Genomic DNA, 10,327 nt, shown 5'->3' with positions numbered 1-10,327 from the left:
TGTCAGGCACACATTGCCCAGGGTGCATGGTGTGAGGCAGCTCTGGCCGAGGCCTGCTGCTCAGCCTCAGCGCATCCCCAGGGTGGGTCAGAAGCAGGGGTTTGACTTCTCATCCTTCTTTTCTGTGGGTTCTTTCCCCCCGTGCAGTGGGAAGTAAAGCAGGGTGACAGACTCCGGCACTTAACCGCAGGTGGCAATGGAGCTGCAGGCTGTGTCTCATTGTTGGAGAGGCTTTTTCAAGACAGCTCTTTTCTGTAGTGCAGCATGTCATACATTGAGTTAAACAGGAAAAAGGGTATTCTTTTATCTCTCAATGAGTTGCAGCCAAGATCTGTAATTGCCTTGCTCTTAATGTTGCATAACTGTTAGCAAGACTCAAGCCAAGCATTAATGAATTTCATCAGAACTTCATTTTTTAATGAGCATCATTAATCATTAGTCATGCATGCTACAACCTACACTTTTCTAAAGTGGGGCTTTGCCAGTCCTGTTGCACTATAACAACAGCAGCATGTCCTCCTCAGATTTTATCAGTGGAGTAACAAGAAAAGACAGTGGAGAGAGAGACACACAAAACTTTTATTTGACCCTTTAAGTACTTCAGCTAGTCTCTGGAAGTTGTGCTGAAGCCTGAGCTTGTGAGCAGCTGCTGCTCCATTCTCTCTGGGCTGTGGTGACACTGTGAGAGCTCTGAAGCTGCTCTGAGCTGCAGTCTTGATCCAGCCTCTGCACGTGGATCCACTGGGCTCCCCTGGCTCCAAGCACAGAATTCAGTGAAGCTTTGAAGGTAAAACTTGAAAATAAGCTTGGAAAAATGATGTCTAGGGGTCGACTGGCTGGTCTTAACTCTTTTGGGTTGTGCAACAGGTTGTGTTGAGAAGCTACAGGAGGAGCAGTGGGTTCCTGGTTGTCCCAGCACACCTGTCCAGATGGAGCAGTTCTGGTAATGAGCAAGGGGCAGTGTTTTACCTGCACCAAACTCTCGCAAGCTCCTTGGTGCTTCTTTGCATAAAACAGAGCTGACTCAGTTCACCTACCTCTGCAAGTTCAGCTGCTGTGCAGGTGCCAGATTGGTAGGGCTGTGGAGGAAACCAAAGCTTTTCCTGGGTGTGAGCCCTGGGAGCCTCAGCTCCTCCCAGGCAGGCACAGGACAGGAGCCACGGCCCCAGGGAGGGAGGACAGGCCCAGCTTGGGCACAGGAAGGGTTTATTCACCAAAGGGCTGTCCAGCCATGGCCCCAGGGCAGCAGGACAGGCCCAGCTTGGGCACAGGAAGGGTTTATTCACCAAAGGATTGTCCAGCCACGGCCCCAGGGAGCCAGGACAGGCCCAGCTTGGACACAGGAAGGGTTTATTCACCAAAGGATTGTCCAGCCACGGCCCCAGGGCAGCAGGACAGGCCCAGCTTGGGCACAGGAAGGGTTTATTCACCAAAGGGCTGTCCAGCCACGGCCCCAGGGAGCCAGGACAGGCCCAGCTTGGACACGGGAAGGGTTTATTCACCAAAGGATTGTCCAGCCATGGCCCCAGGGAGCCAGGACAGGCCCAGCTTGGGCACAGGAAGGGTTTATTCACCAAAGGATTGTCCAGCCATGGCCCCAGGGAGCCAGGACAGGCCCAGCTTGGGCACAGGAAGGGTTTATTCACCAAAGGATTGTCCAGCCATGGCCCCAGGGAGCCAGGACAGGCCCAGCTTGGGCACAGGAAGGGTTTATTCACCAAAGGATTGTCCAGCCATGGCCCCAGGGAGGGAGGACAGGCCCAGCTTGGGCACAGGAAGGGTTTATTCACCAAAGGATTGTCCAGCCACGGCCCCAGGGAGCCAGGACAGGCCCAGCTTGGACAGCAGGAAGGGTTTATTCACCAGAGGCTTGTCCAGCCCTGGATGGGCTGCCCAGGGCAGTGCTGGAGCCACCATTCCTGGAAGGGCTCTGGCAGTGATTCCACAAAGCACTTGTGGCTTATTGAGAAGAGAAGCTCAGCCAGAAGGGAGCTCCATGGTTTTGGGGGTCCTTTCCCACCTTCACGGTTCTGTGGCTCTGTGTCTGACCCAAAGGTGAGTCTCTCACTGCAGTTGGTGACTGGAAGCAAGATTTCAGAAGCAGATTAACCAAAGAAAACTAATGAAATTGTCTAATAATTCTGTACAAGGAAAAGCTATTTTCTGTATCTTATGCACTAGACAAACAAAATGTCATATTCTGATCTTGACCTATGTGAATGCTAATGTTTGTTGTTAAAACAGGAGCTGTATAGGGGGAAGAGTAAAATCATGGAACCACAGAATCACTGAGCCTGGAAAAGACCAAACTTTGACCAACCACCACCTTGTCAACTAAACTGGAGCCCTGGGTGCCAAGTAATTTCTTCATTTATCACGGATAACAATGTGAACAATAGTATCAAGGGATATTCATGTATTGAAACAGGGGATCTTCATTTGCAGGGATCAGAAAGGAGAATGTGTCTCCCTGTTGGGAAGAGGAGAAAGGCAAGGGAAGATTGATGGGACAGGTAGGGGACAAAAGGGATTAATGGAAAGGTGCACTGACGTGGGAGACAGTGGAGGGTTTAAAACCAGGGACATGGCATGAAAGGGAGCAGCCAAGATGAGGGGCAGGAGATGTTGAAGAGGTGACCAGCAGATGCCAGCTGTGGTTCCAGGAGCTGCTTTGTGCCTTGTTCTCTGAAAGCTGAACCTTTCCCAGAGTGCTTGCTGTTAGCCAGAGCGAGCAGGGCTTGTCTCCCACTCTCCCCAGTATCCAACATGTGTACATTAAATGCAGTTACAGAAACCAGCTGGCTGGCAAATGTAACTTCCTTGCCATGGGAAACGATCTGAAATTGCAAAATGTTATCCCACTGTCACATTGTTCTGCAAAGAAACACATGGCATACAGTGAACTCATTTCTTCAAATAATTCTATATTTTTTTGAATTATATAATATTCAAGTCAAGGACGGCAGATAAAATCTCAGACTTGCACTTCCTAGCTGTTGGCTGTATTTTTTAAATAGAGCAGAGGGACAAGCATCATCTATGTTCCAAATGAGCTGATGTTCTTCTTGCTTTGTTGTAAGTATACACACACAGGCGGAGAGAAACTGTTCCAGCCATGGGTATAAAGGTGGAAGGAGCTCAGATTCCCATTTTGCATATTTCCCATAACAGAAATATGAATTGCAAACACAGTTCTGCACAGTTAGTTTTGTAGCACGAGCAGGAATTAAACACTGATACTATATTGATCAAGTTTTAATTTCTCTCCTGATTAAACGGTGCTTGCTGAGAGTGAAGTGTTTCTACAGAAATGTTCTGTTTGCTGAAAATATCCTGAGGTGGAGGGGGCACCAGGGAAGCTCTGATCAGCAAGGAAAGCAGGTGTCCCTCTTGCATCTCTGTCTCCCTGCCACCAGGGCAGTCATTCTCGGTCTGCTCTGTTTTTCTACTCCTAAAACAGAGGTTAAAAGCTCACTCTCATTAGATTTAGTACCAAAATTTGGAGTTAGAAAGAATTTTGTGAAACCATGTCCAGGACAATGTTTTTAGTCCAATCATCCACTTTCAACAACTGTTGACAGCGTTGATAATAAATTCCTGATTTTTGGCATAATTCGATTCAGTTAAAAAATCTTGGCTATCTTCAGATTACTCACCATGTTCAAATAATTGATGTGTAGACTCCTCTAGATTATAAATGTAATGGATATTTAAAAAACACTTATTCTGTTCTTTTCTGTGACTCTGGTTAGATAATTGTCTCCCTTCTCCTCCTGGGCTGAGCCAAAGTAACTTGTTCCTTCAGTAAAGTTTTGAATTAAAGATATCGGGAAACGATGAATTTATCATGTTGATAATTACCATGTTTCTACTGTCACCAATAAAAGAATTTGCTTCATTTTCCCTCTGCACTTGTCTGCTTTAAATTTCTGTTTGAAATTCTGTCCCTAAAGAGTCCCCAGTAACCTTTTATCCTCATTTTCCCTCACCACTTTTCAGTCTTTGATGGGCAAAATAACAGACTGACTGCTCCTTTCCTCGGTGATTTTTGCCCTCTCCCAGTTGAAGCTGTTGGTGTCAGAGCAGGACTCCACCTTCCTGCACTGCTCTCTCAGTATCTTCATTTTTTGCCCCAGTTTTGCAGGACTCCACCTTCCTGCACTGCTCTCTCAGCCTCCTGCTTGTTTCCCCCAGCTTTCCCTCCCTGCTCATTATTTCCCATGAAAACCCCTTGGGCCAGTCCTGACAAGGCAGGGCTGTTTGTGGGGCAGGGTCTGGGCTTTCCTGGCTTGGAGCAGCTGATATTTGAGCCACAGTCTCCCAAAGAGACCCCACCACCCTGTGATGGCCCTGGTCCCCCTGCTGCCCTCCTCTGCACCCAGAAACCTTCCAGAAGGGTCCTTGCATTTATTTCAGGATCTCAGGTCAGAATGTTCAGTGGCACTGGCCCATGAGCTGTTCCCTTTCATCATGACTCCAGTAATAATTCACCACTGACACCTATTTTTTGAGATCTGTGAGTTAGCCAGTTTTTAATTAGAGCTCAGCAAAACAATTCTTCTGTAAAAAGAATTCTGTTTGTCAAAGTCCAAATGTTTTGCAAGAACGTGTCAATTTTGACAAATATTTTTAACAAGGAAAAGTCAAAACATTTCATTTTTACTTTCTTGATTTATTTTAATAATATCAAAACATTTTTTTGATATAAGATAAAATTGTTTTGACTTTATCATGTTTTCATTTCGTTTCTTTCTATATTAAATTATCTTTAACATGTTTCATATTAAATACACCAGCTAACACATTATAAGAGATGCTCAAATGAGATGGATAAACATTATCCAAATGAATTATTGGAAATATGCTCACTGTTCTAAATTAAACTGAAAGCAAATTTTAATCCATTACTGAATTTTGAAGTCACAAGATTTTGCTCTGATTTGGAAACCTTTTTCAGCTCCTCTCCACAGCCCTGAATTTCCCACAAGGTAAGTTTGATCTGTTTAGCACCCACTCTGCAAGTGATGAGCAGCTGAGGCTGCCTCTGGCTCCCTGGAATGCCCAGTGCCAGGCTGGACGGGCTCTGAGCAGCCTGGCACGGCGGGAGCTGTCCCTGCCCTGGCAGAGGTTTGGAACGGGAGCTTTAAGGTCCTTTGGGAAGGATCTTTAAGGTCCTTTCCAGCACAAACTGTTCTGTGGCTCCAGCAAGTGCCCAGCCCTGATGGGCTGGGGGCAGCCAGCAGCTCTGTCACCCGCCTAAAGTGGGCACAATACGAAAGTAAGACATTACAGCAGAGGTAAGAGAAAACTGGCCGTGAAACTCCTCCCCCACCTTGTGTGCAGCAAAACAACAGCTTGGTCAAAGTGGAAAATGTGATGAAATGGACATTCCTAGGGAAAATGTCTGTTTTCAATTCTGTATCATCCACCAAGACTGAAATCTGTTACTGTTTTGGTTTTCTCAACAAAAATATTTTCTTTAGCAAGTGGTTGATTTGTTTTTTCTTTAAAAAGAAAAATTTTGTTTCCAAAGTACAGTTAAACTTTAAAACTCTTTAATAATAGCCACTAAGCATCCTGCCTGGTGAAATATTTGGCTAAAACATTGGGCATGCTATTTTCAGCTTCAGTATTTCAGTTTGTACATGTCCAAACCTTTATGGTTTGAAATTTTGGACAAAAGAAAATTTTAAAAAATATTTCATTGCCTGCCATGTCAACATTTTTCATTAAAAATAACAAACTTTTACTGTGGAACTGCTCTCCCTGTGTAGCAGTACCATTATGCCCAAAATATACTTTATTGTATAGTGGTGATGTTACTGGCAGTGACTAATCTCTCCAGAACTCCAAGTCCTCTCTCCATCTGCAAAGCTGAGATGTCACCTCTGAAGGAAAAATAATCTTAACCCAAGCTGCTTTTGAAACACAAAAGCTTACAGTGTTCCTAAAATTTCTGCAGGCTTAGAGACTTAGATCTAAAGTACCATTTTAACTCATGAAGTGACTCCTTAATTAAATTAACAACTCCTAATCAGTAGAACATCTGTCTCTTATTCTGAGTCATGTCCCAAGTGACAAAAAATTACTGCATTTTCTGTCATTAGCCCTGCAGAGCAACAGGAGCAATGACTGACCTGGATGCTCTTTTGCTTCAGGAAGAGAATTTCACTAAACTTTATTTATATCTCCCATACAAATTCAATAAATCACGTTTTTGATGGAGAACCCAACTTTTCTTCAAGGATCTTTAATGCCAGTGTTGCATAAGGAAGATGCTTTGCTTACAGGACTCAGACAGTAAAGATCTCTGATAGAACAGGAAAAGTGATGGGATTTGGATTCAGGTGCTTACAGATTCTGACACGGGCTGGATTTTTGTGTTTAAGGCAGCACGTTCAGTGCTGGGAGCAGAGTACATGGGCTTAGTGACAAACTGTGCAGTTTGTAAATGCACAGTAGCATTTCTCTGGCTCCTCCATCTAAAGAGGACACAGGCCTTGCTTTTCAAACTGCATTTCACAGAACTAGATAACTTGTCTGGGTAAGCTCTTTGAGTACCTCCCTACACTCCGAGTAAGGAATTTCTCCCTAACATCTAACCCAAATCTCTCCTCTTTTGGTTTGAAGCTCTTCCCCATATCACTACCTGTCCTTATGAAAGGTTGCTCAGAGGACGTTTTCAGTCCAGTCCCTCTGAAATGTTGACTACACCTGTATGTAAGACCCTCAGCTGTGAAATGTGATGAAGAGCAGGGTGGGCACAGCAGCCTGTGGCAGACAGGGTGTCCCTGCATACCCTGGGTGACAGGGCTTTTCCAGCTTGGCCTCACTGTGCTGTCTCCTCAGTAAATGGATTTCACAGCCTTCAACGAAAAGACTGATTGCATGTGCCTGAGGTAGTTAAAACCTGGTTCCATCTACATCTTCCTTGTTTCAAACTTTCACGTTTTGGACTGGAGTTTTCCATGGCAGCCTTGCACCCAAAGGTGATTATTTAAAGATCACCATGATCAAAGAAACGAGGAGGGTTTTATGTTTCCTTGTTTGTTTTTGAGAAAGACTAGATTACTTTTACACTTTTCATGGCTAGCTCTGCTCCCTGGAGAATAACACTGCATTTTGCCTCCAATCCATGCAGACTTCTCTGGATTTAGCTTATTTGCAGTCGCTCACTGCTAAAGCTCGTTCAGCAAGATGATGAGTTCAGTGTGCTCTAGGAGAAAATAGGACTGAAACCTGAGGCAGACTGCTTGCCACCCCCAGCCGTCTGCAGGATTTGGACAAGAATCTTCCTTCTACTTAATTTAGGATGTGACCCTGATCAAGCTTTTGAAAGGAGTATTTTATTCCACTCCATAATGCAATCTTCCTCATGGAGCAGAAGAACCTCGGTCTGGCTGAGCTATAAAAGGCACAGGGCACACCCTGCCCATGGGAGAGTGGGAGCAGACAGGAAGTTTTCCCAACAGAGCCTGCAGGGTACAGCCAGCCACCCAGCTGGGGCTGGGGACACTCCAGTGACAGCAGGCTGGGCAGCTAATTCGGGAGCACCGGGATGGCAGCAGTGTGCCAGAGCAGACAGCATCTGCTGCTTCCTATGAAAATCAAAAAAGGAGTGCAGGAAGGGGTCTGATGTGTCATAGAGCTTTCCCCTCCCATTGCTCAGGGATTTCTGAGCTGGAGACTTGTGGCTTTGTGTTGCACAGCCCGTAATCGATTTTCCTCCATGGATTTGTCAAACTACATTTTCAACCATATTATACTTTTGGCTTCCAGAATTATCTGTGTTTGAGCTTAATTATGTGCCACATGGAAAAGTGCTTCCTCCGCTCATTCCAGTTCTGTTGCAAGATAATTCATTTCATGTCCTTAGGTCTCAGATACTGAGAAGGAGCCACAAATCTCCCCTGCTGCCCTTCACTGCAGCCCCCAGCCCATGGAAGATCAGCTTAGCCAAGATCCAAAACTCAGTCCTGAACAGAACTCAATCTGACATTCTCTTTTCCAGCTGCTTCCCTGAGTTTAAAAAGCCACATGCCTGTGAAGGAGAGTCCCAAAATAGAGCTGCTTATTCTAACCTGGACAAGACACTTTACCAACACAGGGAAAACGCATTATTAATAAAATTCTCCTTTCCCTCCTTCAGGGTGAACAGGGTGTGTGCCCTCAGGGCTGCTCAGGCAGAGGGAACAGAAGCCCTTGAGCCCTGTGTGAAGGAAATATTGTGCCTGAACTCCCTGTTTCTGTGAGGCTGCCCAAATGAAAATCCCTGGCACTGTAAATCCACAGTAGCATACACTCCAGTTATCTTAGCCCATGGCACCATGGCTCAAGGAAAGGCACTGGGGCTCAGTGCTGAAGATGTCTCCTCCAGGATGTTTGTTGTTACTACTGCCATCACATCTCCTTGAGATAGCACAATGACTATTTTGTGCTGTGGTCTCCTTTCAAAACAAGAAAAAACCAGTATCCATAGAGTTGTTTTTAATTTGGGCTACAAAAGCTTGGACATTTTGGTGTTTTTGCTGAAGGAACAGTGTACAAGCTACTGAGCATCTTACAGTTCTTTAACCCTTGTGCAAAACCATGCTCCCTGAAAAAATAAAATATTGGTAACAATTAATTCACTGCAGCTGGCAATGTTAAAAATCCTGCTCTATGTATTAAGTTGATGGTGTGCTGCTGCTATTGCTGGTTTCCCACATTCCAAAACAATATAACAATCTGTCTTCATGTTGAGCACAATAATGGTGTGAGGTTGCCATGACTAGGAGTGATTGTTAATCAGATCTCCTTATTATATATAATTACCTCACTGTCTAAGCAAGCAGCCACACAAAGTAGCTTAATTTTTGTTATATTTAATTCAAATCTGACAGTATTGCAAACTCTCAGAACACTGCAACAAAAGGACTCGGTATTCATAAAGTAATTTGTTGCTAATTTTGTCCAGTACCTTAAAAGGTTGCTGGAACTAGGGGACCACAAAAGAATATACTGTTCTAACTGGGATTTTTATCACTTTCTAAATGACACAGTGAATGTTAGGGAAAAGCTTTGTGATAGTGCCTGAATGGGTATTGATGGTTGCTGTAGTGCTAAATGATGCATTGGCACCAAAATAGAGCCAAAGAACAAATCATCAGTGACTTTTTCAATTTTACTCTTTCAGGGAGAAAAACTCACGTCAAGACTTGCAGAACCTGAATTAGCTGAAGGAAAGCTGCAGCAGACAAGCCCAGTTGTGCTCTCTCACCCATCACTGCAGCAGCACAAAGAGCAGGGGGCTCTGAAAAAGCACAATTTTGTTCAGATCCCAGCTGTTCTTTTAACAAACCTGACAAGCTCTGAAGGCTGGAAAACTGCTGGAAGGAGCAAAAAAACCCACCAAAAATCCAGCTCTACCTCCTCCCCCCAAAAAAGGCAGCCCTAAAAACGACATGGGAAGAGGGAACTACATGGTCCTTGTGCCTGCTTTTGTACACCCAGCTCTGATGCTGATATTAAAAGCTGCTCTTCTTCATTTGTGCATGGGGACAAGCTCTTTCTTCACAACCAGCTGCCTCTGCTCTCTGCTGTCCAAACTAGACTGAGTGCAGTGCACGTTAAACATTGCACGCGATGCTCTGGCTGGTAGCAGGGGAGAGAACTGGGAGCCTCCCTGCATACCCCATAAATATTTCTCCATTTCAGGTTAATAGACTTTGGGTCTGAGGAATGTGACTGATCTCTTTATTTGCCCTGTGGTTTAGGCCCCCACAGACACCTCAGCTGTGCAAACCAGATTTTACTGGTGCATGGACAGATCCCCAGGCTGGCCAAGTTCAGCTCTGTGGTGCATCAGCAGCTCAGGAAGTGCAGAGAGTAGGTGGATTCTCTTCAAGCAGAGAGTGTTCAGGGACTTATAAACAACATCAGCTGCTGGGGGTGGACTGGCTGAGGAGTCTGGAAATTCCTGACCCTGCAGGCCCCTTGGCTGGCAGGGCTGAGCTCAGCTCCTGCTCAAACAGCAGCAGTTGTGCTCCAGAATCAGGATCAGCATGGAGATGAGCTCACTGGGATGTGGGATGTGGTTCCACCCTCCTGTCTGCATGCTGGGTGATAGCTGGATGACTGCAAGCTCCCTGCCCCTGACATGAGCACCAGCAGTGACCTCATGGGCTTATTCATTCTTACTTCATTTGCCTTTTTTTGCTTGAAGTTTTCATTTAGCCATCCAAAATTGTAATTCTCTCAGTATTTCTTAGGCTACCCTTGGGCCTTATTATCAGCCAAAAAAAAAGGGGGAGCTAAGAATAATTTTGCTTACACTGCTAGGGTAGAG

The sequence above is a fragment of the Zonotrichia albicollis genome, chromosome 4 (assembly GCF_047830755.1).
Source record: "Zonotrichia albicollis isolate bZonAlb1 chromosome 4, bZonAlb1.hap1, whole genome shotgun sequence".
Taxonomy (NCBI): domain Eukaryota; kingdom Metazoa; phylum Chordata; class Aves; order Passeriformes; family Passerellidae; genus Zonotrichia; species Zonotrichia albicollis.
Note: the sequence above shows the minus strand (reverse complement) of the source record.